The sequence below is a fragment of the Pan paniscus genome, chromosome 6 (genome assembly GCF_029289425.2).
Source record: "Pan paniscus chromosome 6, NHGRI_mPanPan1-v2.0_pri, whole genome shotgun sequence".
NCBI lineage: Eukaryota > Metazoa > Chordata > Mammalia > Primates > Hominidae > Pan > Pan paniscus.
In genome coordinates this window covers 32,947,712-32,960,755 of record NC_073255.2, presented here as the reverse complement: position 1 = coordinate 32,960,755, position 13,044 = coordinate 32,947,712, and the positions used below count along the sequence as shown (strand labels likewise).

Genomic DNA, 13,044 nt, shown 5'->3' with positions numbered 1-13,044 from the left:
GAATCAATTAAACCTCTTTCCTTTATAAATTACCCAGTCTTGGGGATGTCTTTATTAGCAGTGTGAGAATGGACTAATACAGCCACATTTTCCCTTTTTTTGACATTTATCTCTGCTTTTCATGAAATAAAACTTTTTGGCACTTTTTTTTTCTTTTAGACCTCCCTGGTGAAATGAGGTGCCAGTGGTGTTTCTCTCTAAGGGTTAACATGAATTAAGGCAAGACTGGTGAAGGTTTGTGTTTTCCAGTCAGGCATCACAACTCCCCTTGCATACCTTGACATTGTCACCATTCCCAATGCAGGTCCATGCTAGGCCACTTGATAGACGAGGTTCCATCCCACTTCCACAGCTTCCTCTGGCATCTGTATCCCCACCCTGACATGGGTTATACCTAAAGTTACACATGTTTCTCTAAAGGGCATTCACATTTAATAGTAACCCTTAAATACTTCAAAGATTGAAGGCATGACTTCTAAGGCTAGAGTGAGATGCTCTGCAGGAAGGGTCTGTCCATTTTCCCTTGCCCCAGTACTCTTAAGGTTAGCCTTAGGATCCTTCGCCTAGTATGCAGCTGTCAGGAGACTGTCAATTCTAATGAAAAGCAAGCTTCAGAACTTTCTGGAATATATGTCCTGTTGACCACTGCCTGGGATATCCCAGAGCCTTGATTGAGTGTCTGGAACAAACTGTTCATTGAGAGACAGGGGGCTTTGGCCAGAAAAGCCATTCACTGTTTTCTAGAGGAGATCAGTTTAAGAATATACTTTCCACTGGCATGGAAGCTTTTTGGGGGTGGGATAGGGTTGGAAAGGGACTGGGCCTTGACCTGGAAAGGAGATGACCTTTAGGGTTCCGTGGACTCACTCTCTCTTCTCTTCCTCTCTCCTCCCTTCTTGTTTTCACTCCTCCCCTCCCCTTCCTTTCCCTCTCCTCTTCCTCACATGGCAGACTTTTGCTCCTGCTCTGTACCCTGAGGTGGCTCTAGAGACACTTGTGTCCCTGAAACACTGTAAGGTGGGGAATGGGGAGTACAGTCTTGTTGGAAGATGGTTTAGGAGCTTATCTCAAAGTTGCTCCTCTTGCATCATCACCGCTCCCCTTCCTGTTCTGCGTCACACTCAGAGCCTCTGGTCTCTGTGCTGTTCCAAGGTCATTCCTGCCTCTGAGTGAGACCCGCTTCCCTCCACCTTGCCTGGCTTGCTCCTTTTCCTTTAGGTCTGTGCAGAAGGTATCCTCCCTCCAAAAGACCTTATCCAAAGTGGTCCCCCAGCCATGCCCATCCCCCTCTCCTCATTAAGCTACTTTTTTCTTCCTAGCTCTTATCACTACCCGAAATTATTGTTTCTAAGTTTATTTATGTATTTGTCTCTCCCCTGAACTACTAGGGGTGAGAGTAGGAACTTTTTCTAAATCACTTCTGTGTCTCCAGCTCCCTAAGATCATTGCCTGGCAAATAGTAACTGTGCAATAAATATTTGTTGCATGAGAGTGAAAGTGAGGCAAGCACATTGCTTTTGTCTGGAGTAGTGTGTTACTAGGGTAGCTTTGGGGGATGATGGAGATTATGAAGGGGCTACATCCTTCCCACCCCTAACCCCTTCCTGGTGCCTCCATTTACTGGAATATGCTACACTTGAACCATAGGATAAGGCCAGGGTATAGCTGAGGAAGGCTGCCTTATTTGGCAGTCTTGTAGGGAATTTGTTTGCTTGGATCCCATTCCGGTGGAGTCACCCAAAGGTCTTGTTCCATCTGAAAAACTACACTTGAGACCAACCTTGGTCTTGGGTTGGCAAGGCCCTTGCATCAGCTGATGGAATTCTAAGCTGAAAACATCATCTGTCTCTATCATTTAGCACTGATGAGAAACCAGTGTTTGAGAAATCACAAGGCCCAGCAATCTCATTTTTTAGTCATCTGTCATGCTTGCACTGAGTGAGGGTGGTGGTGAGGTGGGACAGGGAGGACAGGTACAGGAAAATGCCAGACAAGATGGGCAACCCTGGCAGCTTGCAGTCCTTCCAAGGGAATATCCTCAACTCTAGTGCTTTGAACACCAGAATGATGTTAATCAGGGGATTTTTTGTATCAGCATTGTCAACATTTACATTCACTTTACACATTGGATTTGCATCTGAAAAGACCAGCTATAATCAACATTTAAGGGATAACACTCAAATTTGCATCTGATTGAACAGACATGTTAAGTAATTTTAGCCCCGCTGTTGCTAGGAAACCAATTAATAATGCTCCACATTTCATTAAAAACCGGTTTCTATCTTTGCTTTCATTTAACTTCACAATTCAGCTGCTTGTGCTGCACTTTTTCCCCCTCGGTAAATTATGACAGATAAATTATCGTTTTACTACATTTATTTCTGTGATTACAATTGTTAGTCATATCTGTCAATACAATTTCAAAGCTTTTAAAAAATGCTTTGGGGGGAAAACTGAATTTTAACTGTTAATCATTTTTTTCCCTTTATAGCTTATTGGGTCTTAGATAATATTTTTGTGAAGGCCTTCCAAATTGTGGGTTAACAAAAAAAAAAAAAGCAATCTTCCCTGTTCCATAATTGCACCTTCTCAGTGTGGTGACTAATAATTAGAATATTAGGCACTATTCAGAAAGTGACAGACAGCTGATTAAGCATTCAGCTGCATTTTATTTTTCTCTGCTTTCCGTGGTTTGTAGGCTAGATCAGGTTCTGTCCTTTATGCAGTGCAATTAAAATTTTTATGACTTTATTTTACATAATAGACCCTGCTTTTATAAAGAGAAAGTACATTTTTTAGCTACTGTAATGCCCCTTTGAGCCAGTCAACTGGGTAGTTGCATTTAAACAGTAATGGCATTGTACAGTTTAGCATTTTGTAGTATTGATCTGATCAAAATGCTCATTAAAAAGCAAAATTAGTTCCTATTCACATCTGTTCCACAGCATTTCAGTCACTTTATTTAAATGAGTCTGGTTCTTCAACTTAGTTAGAATGGTGATCTCCCCCCTTTTCTAAGGGCTAAGAAAAGCAAAATGGAATCTGCTTTCATATTTTATACTTCACTTTGGTCTTTTGAACTGAAGGTAAAGTGCAAAGGACATGGACTTTGGAAGCACATGGCCCTGCAGTCAAGTTCTGGCTCAGCCCCCTCTGTGGCTTTGAGCCTCAGTGTCCTTATTGGTCAAATGAAGATGAAAGGACGGCACTGGGGAGAAGATGACACCCAGGATGGTGAAGAGTGGGTTGGGCAGCAGATACTTGGAACCTCTTCCTTCCCTTTCTCTCGAGAACCGCTTGGGCTGCCACAGCACACAGTATCACAGGCCAGTTGGCGTTAAGGGTAGAAATGTATTTTTTTCACAGCTTTGGACACTATAAGTCCAGGAGCAAGGTGCTGACAGGGTTGGTCTCCTCTGAGGCCTCTCTGCGTGGCTTGCAGATGGCCACCCCCTCGCTGTGTCCTCACAGGGTCTTTCCTCTGTGCATGCACACTCCTGGGGTCTCTCTGTGTGTCCTGCTCTCCTCTTATTAATCAGATTGGATTAGGGCCCACCTTAATGGCCTCATTTTAACTTAATTTCCTTTTTAAAGGCCCTATCTCCAAGTAGTTACTTTCCGAGGCACTGGGGGTTAAGACTTTAATATTTGAATTTTGGAAGGACACAAGTGAGCCCCAAACAGGGACTGACCGAGATGCTGCACGTGGCACGTTGCGTCTCCTGTTCACTCAGTTTTGTTCTTTCTCAGCAGTCAAAACAGCTGAAACATCAACAGAAGAGCCAGGAAATGGGGTTTCTTGGTTGTGACATTTCTGGTTAGGTTAGAATTGATCAGAAACAGTAATATTACCTGCCCCCTTGATTTTTGGTTAGTATTTCTACCTTTTTGGATCTGTTCTATGGCCATTTTTTCCTGACCTTAGTAAGAGTCATCAATCCCAGGATTTTAAGACCCTTATTTCCACCTTCCATCATTGCTATAGATGTGTATGTACAAGGTACAGGTGATAGGGATACATGTCCATTTCTATTTTTAAATGAATTCTGGGAAATTGTTTGCCTCTTGACGTGGCTGGCAGGGGCCAGGCTTTGTGGCCAGCACACAATGGGCGTTTAGAATATAATGACACAGACACTATAGAGAAGGTCATTCGTTCATTCAGCTAATCTTTCCTGAGTGCCTACTATGTGCTACTGTGCTGGTCACTGGGGTTGCAATGATAGACAAAAATAGTCATGGTCCCTACTCTTACGGAGCTTACAGTCTAGTGGGGAAATAGACTTTAATCAGGTCATATCACAGTTCTACCAGTACAGCTCTGATAAGTGCAGGAAAGGAAAGGCATGGGCTGCTGTGAGAGTGAATAATGTTGAGGGGTTAAGGAAGGCTTTGCTGGTTGAACTGAGATCTGAAGAAGATGAGACTTACTTCGATGAAGGGGTGAGTGGTAGGGATTGAGGTGCTGGGGGTGGTCATGATTCGGAGTACAGGGAGGAACATTTCTCAAGAGCAAACTGCATGTGCACAGGCCCTGAGACAGAAAGCAACTTAACATGGAAGCAATGAAGAAAAGGGCAGAGTGGCTAGAGGAGAGAGGGAGGGTGGGGCATGCAGGGTGACGTAGCTGGAAAGTCTCCTGGGAAGGCTGGGGGAGTTGGAAAAAACTTCCCAGGGAGGTGACATCTTTGTCTTTAAGGATAAATAGAACTGATTGCTGCTGGTAGAGAAGAGGGAGAGGCATCTTTAGATAGGATATCAGCATCTTGGTGTGTTCAGGAAATAATGAGAATTTCATCGAGGCTGAAATGTCACTTATGTGAAGGAACCATCATTCCAGTTAATGGAATTTTATACTTCTCTGCGTTCTAGCTAACTAGAGGCTCACTAGATTTTCCAAATTGGGATGTATCTCCCTATAACTATGGAGGGGCTCATTACATAGAGAATGAATGAATGAACACATGAGTGCTGCGTCCCTGCTTGAGTGGTGTTGGTTGGTGTTCCGGGATTGCCCTAACCTTACAAGCAATGATACGTTAATATTTCGTCTGTTCAGGTCTGGTGGATTGATGGAAGGCAGGCCGCATTGACATCTCAGGCCCAGCTGGTTCCTCAGCCACTGTTTTCTCCTCCTTCACAGATCTGGGCCTGGAGAAGCCCTTAAATCCTGCTTGGTGCCCCAGCCTCACCCTAGTTGCTTGAACCAATTTCAACTCAAGCCAGGAGGTGCCCAAAAGAGCTCCAGCCCTGTGGTCTGGGTCAGCAGTTACTGTTAGGCTGACCTGGGTCATGGTGGCTGGGTTCTGGAAAACAAGGTTCAGATGTTCACATAAGCTGAGCTACAGAGCATGTTCCAGACATGGTAGGAGCCTGGACTGGGTGGAAGATGCCCGTCCTATTTGCAGGGGAGGAAGGGGAGGAAAAACTGAAACATGAGTTTGGGAACGCATTAGAGAAGACTCTCTGGCAGCTGTTATCACTGATGGCAGGACTTGTATGTATTTGGTTTTGGCTCAGACATGAATTCTTACTTCTTTCCCCCAAGAAACTAAAATCAGATAGAAGATTTAAAATTGGAGCTTAGAATGGTATGTTTCTCCTGCTTTTAACAGTTCATTTAAACAGAAATAAACAAGGCCACTTGCTGGCTGCTGCTAGGTAGAAAGTCTCTATACTTCAAAGATTTTCATAAATGCAAGGAATATTCTTTGATCTTGAAAACTTTTCTTTTTATGTGAACATTGGCACCAAACTATCCTCTAGGTGTGATGGCAGCTTGGGAGAGAACTTTTGTCAGCTTCCAAGATTATGGGATTCGGCTAAACCAAAAGACTGGGACATTGAAGGATGATTATAAACTGCGGGTGCAGATTTATTGTGAATAATGGGAAAGCTGTGTAAAACAACACCTGAAGGGTGTCTAACTTGGTCAACATGGACTTCATAATCTATGCCCAATTAAGTGCTATCACTTTTTCTAGGCCCCACAGAGAAATGTACAAACATATGAGATATTCTTATCTACATTGGTCACGTGTATGCAACTACGCCTCTGTTAAATTTGACTTTCACTATTAGGGGATCCAGGAAACAGTATTGACCACCAATTGTCATTTCAGTGAGCACAGGGGTGGGATGAAAATAGGATCACACATTTCCCCCTTGAGTGTCATACGAATAGTGGAGAGGAAATCACATGGATACAGAAATGGAGCTCATGTTAAAAATCTTATAGCAGGATATACCATGCTGCATCTCACAGCTTTATAGATGATTCCTGGACTCTACCAGCCTGTTTCAAATTGAATGTCTCATATGATTATTCTTACTTTGCGCTTGTAGATCCTTTTAATTGTAGTCCCATTCTACCTCTAGCTGAGGGTAACAGCTCTCTCCCTTAGAGAGCTCTCTAGCTTCCAGCAGGGGCAGCTCACTGGCCAGAGGGGAGGGTAAAGCATTGATATGGCACAATAAGGGAACCTCCGGATTTTTTTTTCCTTTTCTTTTTCTTTTTTTTTTTTTTTTTTTCGAGACAGTCTCCTTCTGTTGTGCGGTAGTGCGATCTCGGCTCACTGCAATTTCTGCCTCCCAGATTCAAAGGGTTCTTCAGCCTCAGCCTCCTGAGTAGCTGAGATTACAGGCATGTGCCACCATGCTTGGCTAATATTTGTATTTTTAATGGAGATGGGGTTTAGCCATGTTGGCCAGGCTGGTCTTGAACTCCTGACCTCAAGTGATCCACCCGCCTTGGCCTCCCAAAGTGCTGGGATTACAGGTGTGAGCCACCATGCCCAGTGGAACCCCTGGATTTCAAGGCGTGGGGGTAATATCTGGGCCTAGGGTTTAGTTCTGGTAAGTATCTGGGCTTAGGGTTTAGTTTATTAGCATTGTCTAGGTCCCAAGCAAATGCACGGAGTGGAGGATTGAAAAGAGAGTAGCAGGGCAGAGCTGAGCAAATCTCCCACTTGGGGTGGCTTCCCAGCTTAGTTAGGCCTCATCTGGGGAGAAGCTCCAAATAATTCATCAGACAGCTTGAGAGTCCCTGCATGAATTCCAGAGTTAAATGAAAATCCCAGCTACTCGGGAGGCTGAGGCAGGAGAATCACTTGAACCCGGGAGGCGGAGGTTGTGGTGAGCCAAGATCGCGCCATTGCACTCCAGCCTGGCAACAGAGCGAGACTCTGTCTCAAAAAAAAAAAAAAAAAAAAAGAACTGTGTGTGGCTAGTGGTTCAGACATCTTCCTTCCTCTACCCCTAGGGACAAAGGGAAGGATGCTTGCTAGACTTCCTTCATATTTCTATTCACTTCTTTTTAGCATTTGATATTACAATTTAGCTTCTCTGTGTCTCAGATTCCTCAAGCAATAATATGGGTTTGATGAACAAGGGTCAGAAGTTTCCTTTGGCTGTAGTGTTCAGTGATCATGGCGTTCTAGGGAGTGCAAAGAAGAGAATAAGCATCCAATCCTCTAAGACCTTTACTCTAATTAGGGAGTTTCATTAAACCTCTGAAAAGCTTAATAAAAAAAAACCACCAAACAAATGAAAACCATAAGTACTTTTACAAGATAAGATAAGCGCTGTTGCAAGACAGGAATTAATGGCCCCTGATGTGGGCTTGGGTACCTACGAGAGTCTTTGTGGAGGTTGGAGGGGTTGGATTGCATATTTTAGGATGGCAGGGTTAGAGGGAACAGAAAAGACTACATCTGTCTTGCTGACTGCTGGATCTAACACATGGTAGGGGCTTGTTAGGCATCATTGAATGTATCAGTACAGTAGAATATAACTGTTGATACAGATATATGTATAGGTAATGTTTACAGTTCTGTAGGGGACTAGTGGGGTAAGGTGCAGGAGAAAACAGGTTAAGACAAGATTAAGCAAGAGTTTTTATCAGTTAATTGATATGTCCCAAATGCCCAGAATAGCATCTGGCACGTAGTGGGTATTCAGTAAATATCTGTTGAGTTAATGAAATGATTAATGGCATAATTTGGGGCTGTCATGTAAGTAGTAGGGGGAAGCATGGAAGGTTTTTGAGAAAGTACCATTTCGGAAAGGTCCATGGCAGCCATGTGGACAGCCGATTGTAAATGGAGGAATAAAGAAGCAAATTAAGAGATTATGTCATAAAGTGGGCACAGGGTCATGAGGAGGGTCTGAAATAGATGAGTGGCATTGGAAACAAAAAGGACGGGCAGAATGGAGACATCACAAAAACAGACTTCCTGAATGGTTATAGTAGGTGTCAAGGGAAGGTTGAGTCAGAAGATGCCTGCAGTCTGAGGTGCTAAGGAGTCCAGATAAGTTGGAAAATGATCATATGATTGGCATAGAGGAAACAAAGTAGGGTTTTGTTGGAGAGGAGGGGCAGCGGGTATTAATGGTTAGTTTTAGATACTTAGATATGATATAAGGGCAAATCATCTCCATTAGGCACTTACTTGCAAGCTGAAAAAAGGTTGAAATTCAGGAGTGTCCTCTCAGGGCTGGAGATCAGGTTTGTGAGTGATGGTCTGCAGGTTGCCATGGGAAGCAGGAGCTTCTTGAGGGTGGGAGTGGGTAGGGAGACCGGGGGCTGCCTGGGGAGCAGCATGGCCACTGCCTCTTGGTTCACAGAGCTGTTGGCTTCCAGTTCAACTGTTTCTTTTAACAGCACAGAGGTCTTAGGAGCCATACTTTGTTCATGTCTAGGGAGCTTTCATTCCAAGGGATTCTCCCTGCTCTCTTCCCCAGCATTGCCTTTATTTATTATGTAGGGGCATTTTGTTGTCATAGCTATTTATCTGGTAAGATATCTGCTGTATGAAAGTTTTATAATTTGTGTCTAATGAATGAGCATCCTCTGCATAAACAGATCCCTCTGCTGTTTTTGGAGGATATGCTGCTCATGACTCTGTGTGTGTGTGTGTGTGTGTGTTGTGTGTGTGTGTGTGTGTGTGTAAAACTCTCTTAGAAATAGATCTCCAACAACTAATCTTACAACCTCAAATGACAGAGTAATGTGTACATTATGGATTGAATAAAAACTTGAAGAATGTTAATCTGGAAAATTAGAATTAGTAATGAAATACAAAGTCATTTGCCATAGAATACTGTAGCTTTCACATTTTTACTTTAAAAATTCCAGTTTAAGAGAAATTTTCAAATAGAAATAATTGGGAACGTTAGATCCTTGTTAAAAAATACTCTTTTTTTCTTTTGAGACAAGAGTCTCACTTTGTCTTCCTGGTGCAATCTTGGCCCACTGCAACCTCTGCCTCTCGGGTTCAAGTGATTCTCCTGCCTCAGCCTCCTGAGTAGCTGGGACTACAGGCGCCCACCACCACGCCCGGCTAATTTTTGTATTTTTAGTAGAGGCAGGGCTTCACCATATTGGCCAGGCTGGTCTTGAACTCCTGACCTTGTGATCCACCCGCCTCGGCCTCCCAAAGTGCTGGCATTTACAGGTGTGAGCCACCACACCTGGCCAGAAACATTCTTTTTGTGCTCCTCTTGGCAGCACATATGCAAAAATAGGAAAGATACAGAGAAGATTAGCATGGCCCTTATGCAAGGATGACACACACATTTATGAAGCATTTTATATTTTTATCCTTATGAAACACTCAAAGAAACGTCATTTACCACTTTTCCAGCTGCGGTGGACCAGACATTTTCAGATTTGCCTGTTTTCCCTGTGCTATTTTTGTTGTAATTTTTTTTTAATACCACACGTACTGGTGTTCATATAAAATAAACTTGAGTAAACCAGAATTCTGTGAGTTTTGCCAGACTTTAATTGTGTTGTATTGCTTGCTTTTTAAACAAATTAATAGTGAAAAATAATTTAGCAACCTCCCAGTTGTAAACTTCTAAATGGCAGTTTGTGTCTGTATATCTCTTCAAGTCAAGCATCTGCTCAAAAGATATTGTTGATGATGTGATAAATGCATTTTCATGAAACTTGGCAGTTCCCATAAATAATTGAATAACATAGGTTGTATTTACCTCTGTAGTGTCTAGACTAGAGAATTAGAACCATGAGTTTATAAAAATCTAGGTTGCTGTCTACACACAATAGAATAGTATTTAAAATTGTGTTTTCCATGGGATAATGATGAAATTTTTATTGGGCCAAGTGGGTAGCTATCTGGAGAAAGGTGAGGTTGGTTTCATATCTCATACCATTCAGATAAACTCCAGCCTGATCAATTAATTTTATATGATGACCAGTGTCATATTCAACAGAGTTATGACAAAGAAAGAAAGGAAGGAAAAATCAGAAAGGCAATTCAGCAAATGTCTAGTCTACCTCAGTTGGAAAAAAGTGAAAAATGATATTTTTAAGAAGGATTTCAATATACAAATATATATTTGTATCTGCATAAAATGCTGAGAAACTGGAAGACATTCCTTTATAACCTTGAAGTAAGAAGGACTTTTTAACCATGACTCAGAATCCAGCAGCCATTAAAAAAAATGATAACTTTGACTAAATTCAAATAAAGTATTTTTACCTGATTAAAAAAATGCCATAAGCAAATTCAAATGACAATCAGAGAAGAAACTATTTGCAGTGGACAGTTAACCTCCATATAAAGAGTTTCTACAAATGAATAAGAAAATGACTTTCTTATTCATTGAAGGCCAAGGCGGGTGGATCATCTGAGGTCAGGAGTTCAAGACCAGTCTGGACAACATGGTGAAACCCTGTCTCTACTAAAAATGCAAAAATTAGCTGGGTGTGGTGGTGCATGTCTGTAATCCCAGCTACTTGGGAGGCTGAGGCAGGAGAATCGCTTGAACCTGGGAGGCGGAGGTTGCAGTGAGCTGAGATCGCGCCACTGCATTCCAGCTTGGGCAACAGAGCGAGACTCTGTCTCAAAAGAAAAAAGAAAAAGAAAATGACTTGGAATACCAATAGCCTAGGCAAAGGATATGAACAGATTATCCTCAGAATAAGAAAAACATTGTCTTGGCCGGGTGCGGTGTTTCACGCCTGTAATCCCAGCACTTTGGGAGGCTGAGGCAGGTGGATCACGAGGTCAGGAGTTTGAGTTTGAGACCAGCCTGGCCAACATGGTGAAACCCCGTCTCTGCTAAAGATACAAAAAATTAGCCGGGCATAGTGGCACGTGCCTGTATCCCAGCTACTCAGAGGCTGAGGCAGGAGAATTGCTTGAACTGGGGAGGTGGAGGTTGCAGTGAGCCAAGATCGCACCATTGCACTCCAGCCTGGGTGACAGGGCGAGACTCTGTCTCAAAAAAAAAGAGAGAGAGAAAGAAATACATTGTTTTCAAACCTACCAAAAGATCTTCAGCCTTACACATAATAAGAGAATCACAAACTTAAACTGTACTGAAGTAGCACTTTTAACTTTATCAGATTGGCAAAAATTCTACAGTGTGACACTTAGAAATTGTTGACCAGTTGTGGAAACATCAGCAGTGTACTTCTGAGAGTACAGAATGGCATAACCCTCATGAAGGCCAGTTTGGCCAGTTTTCATCTATCGAGATTACAAATACAATTACCCTTTGACCCAGCAGTCTGGCTCTGGCAATTACTCCTGCAGATACATCTGAATACATATGCGGAGACCTATAGAGTAGGTGTCTCATTAGACCATTGTTTATAATAGAAAAGACTGGAAGCAATTCAAGTATCCACTGGTGAAAGACTGGTTAAATAAACTATGATCCATCTTTACAATGGAATATTGTGCAGCATTTTAAAGAGAGCATGGAAACTCTTCATACGTTGATATGGAAAGACCTCCAAGATGTGTTATTAAATGGAAAAAAAAAACCCACCAAAGTATAGAACCATATATAGTATGCTCCCTTTGATGTAGAAAGGAGACAAAATATGAGTCTGTAGTCATATCTGCTTGAATCCACATGAAGAAACATTGAAAGGATAAACAAACGAAAGGAGTTCAATAAAAGTGGTTACTTTTAGTGGGTAGGTGGGGGATAGCATGGATAAGGTTGTGGTGAGCAGGAAGAGGCAGGGGGCAATACTCTTCATTGTGTACTCTGTTGTATTATTTTTATATTTGAAGCCTGTAAAGTATTACCTATTCAAAACAAAAAATAAGTTACATGTCTTTACAGTTGTATTTCAGTGCCAATTCAACATATGTCCAAGGGCCAGAAATACCTTCCCAGAGCTTTTATCATTTCTTGTTGGTACTGTTGACTACAGCCTCCTAAGTGGGTCTTGTATTAGCTGTAGTGGTTTATCTACAGTTGTGCTGTCCGTTATGGTAGTCACTGGCCACATCTGGCTTTTGAGCACTTGAAATGTGGCTAGTCTAAATTGAGATGTGCTGCACTGTGCCTGATTTAGAAGACTTAGTATGAAAAAAAGAATGTAAGCTATCTCATTTATAATTTTAAAACTCTTGATTACATGGTGAAAGATAGTAGTTTGTGTTTGAGGGGTTAAACCATATTATTAAATTAATTTCACTTGTCTTTTCTTACCTTAAATGTGGCTGCTAGGAAATTTAAAATTACATATGTGGCTTGGCCCTGTGGTTGGCATTTTACTTCTTTTGTGCAGCCCTGATGTAGCCTCCTATCCACAGTCAGCATGTCTGCCAGAATTACTTAAAAACAACAACAGAACCTACATGTCTCATTTCACTGCTTTAAAACCTCTTGCCTCCTACATGCCTACAGAGACCCTTTGTAAATAGTCTCTGAGATCCTTCCTTTACCCATTCCCCTTCCCTGCACATACAAACGCTGCTTCTCTTTACTCCCTGGACTGCAGGCCTCTTGATAAATTTGAGTCTCTGAACACACTGTTCTTTCTGTTTGGAATGTCCTTTCACCCCCATTTTGTTGCCCAGAAAATTCCTACTCATCTATAAGCCCCGTTCACGTGGCCCCTTTTTTGATGAGGCATCCCTAGTTCCCCTGTCCCATTTTCTTATAGCATCTAGTAGACCTCTATGTTCTCACACTCATCCTCAGTACCACGGTTGTCCCCTGAAAGGTGTTGTCTCCCTCACCAGACTGGGAGCACCTCAAGGGCAGAACCCATGT

At 42.4% G+C, this 13,044-nt stretch overlaps 1 protein-coding gene and 1 non-coding gene across 2 annotated transcripts in view; both read left to right on the top strand.

The window, feature by feature from the left end:
• Positions 1-13,044, top strand: part of JAZF1 (JAZF zinc finger 1) — a 349,829-nt gene that overhangs the window by 53,378 nt on the left and 283,407 nt on the right. The gene's annotated exons all lie outside the window — the stretch shown is intronic.
• On the top strand, positions 9,493-9,599 carry LOC112440648 (U6 spliceosomal RNA). Its single transcript, XR_003028657.1, has one exon. It is a non-coding gene; the product is annotated as a U6 spliceosomal RNA (small nuclear RNA).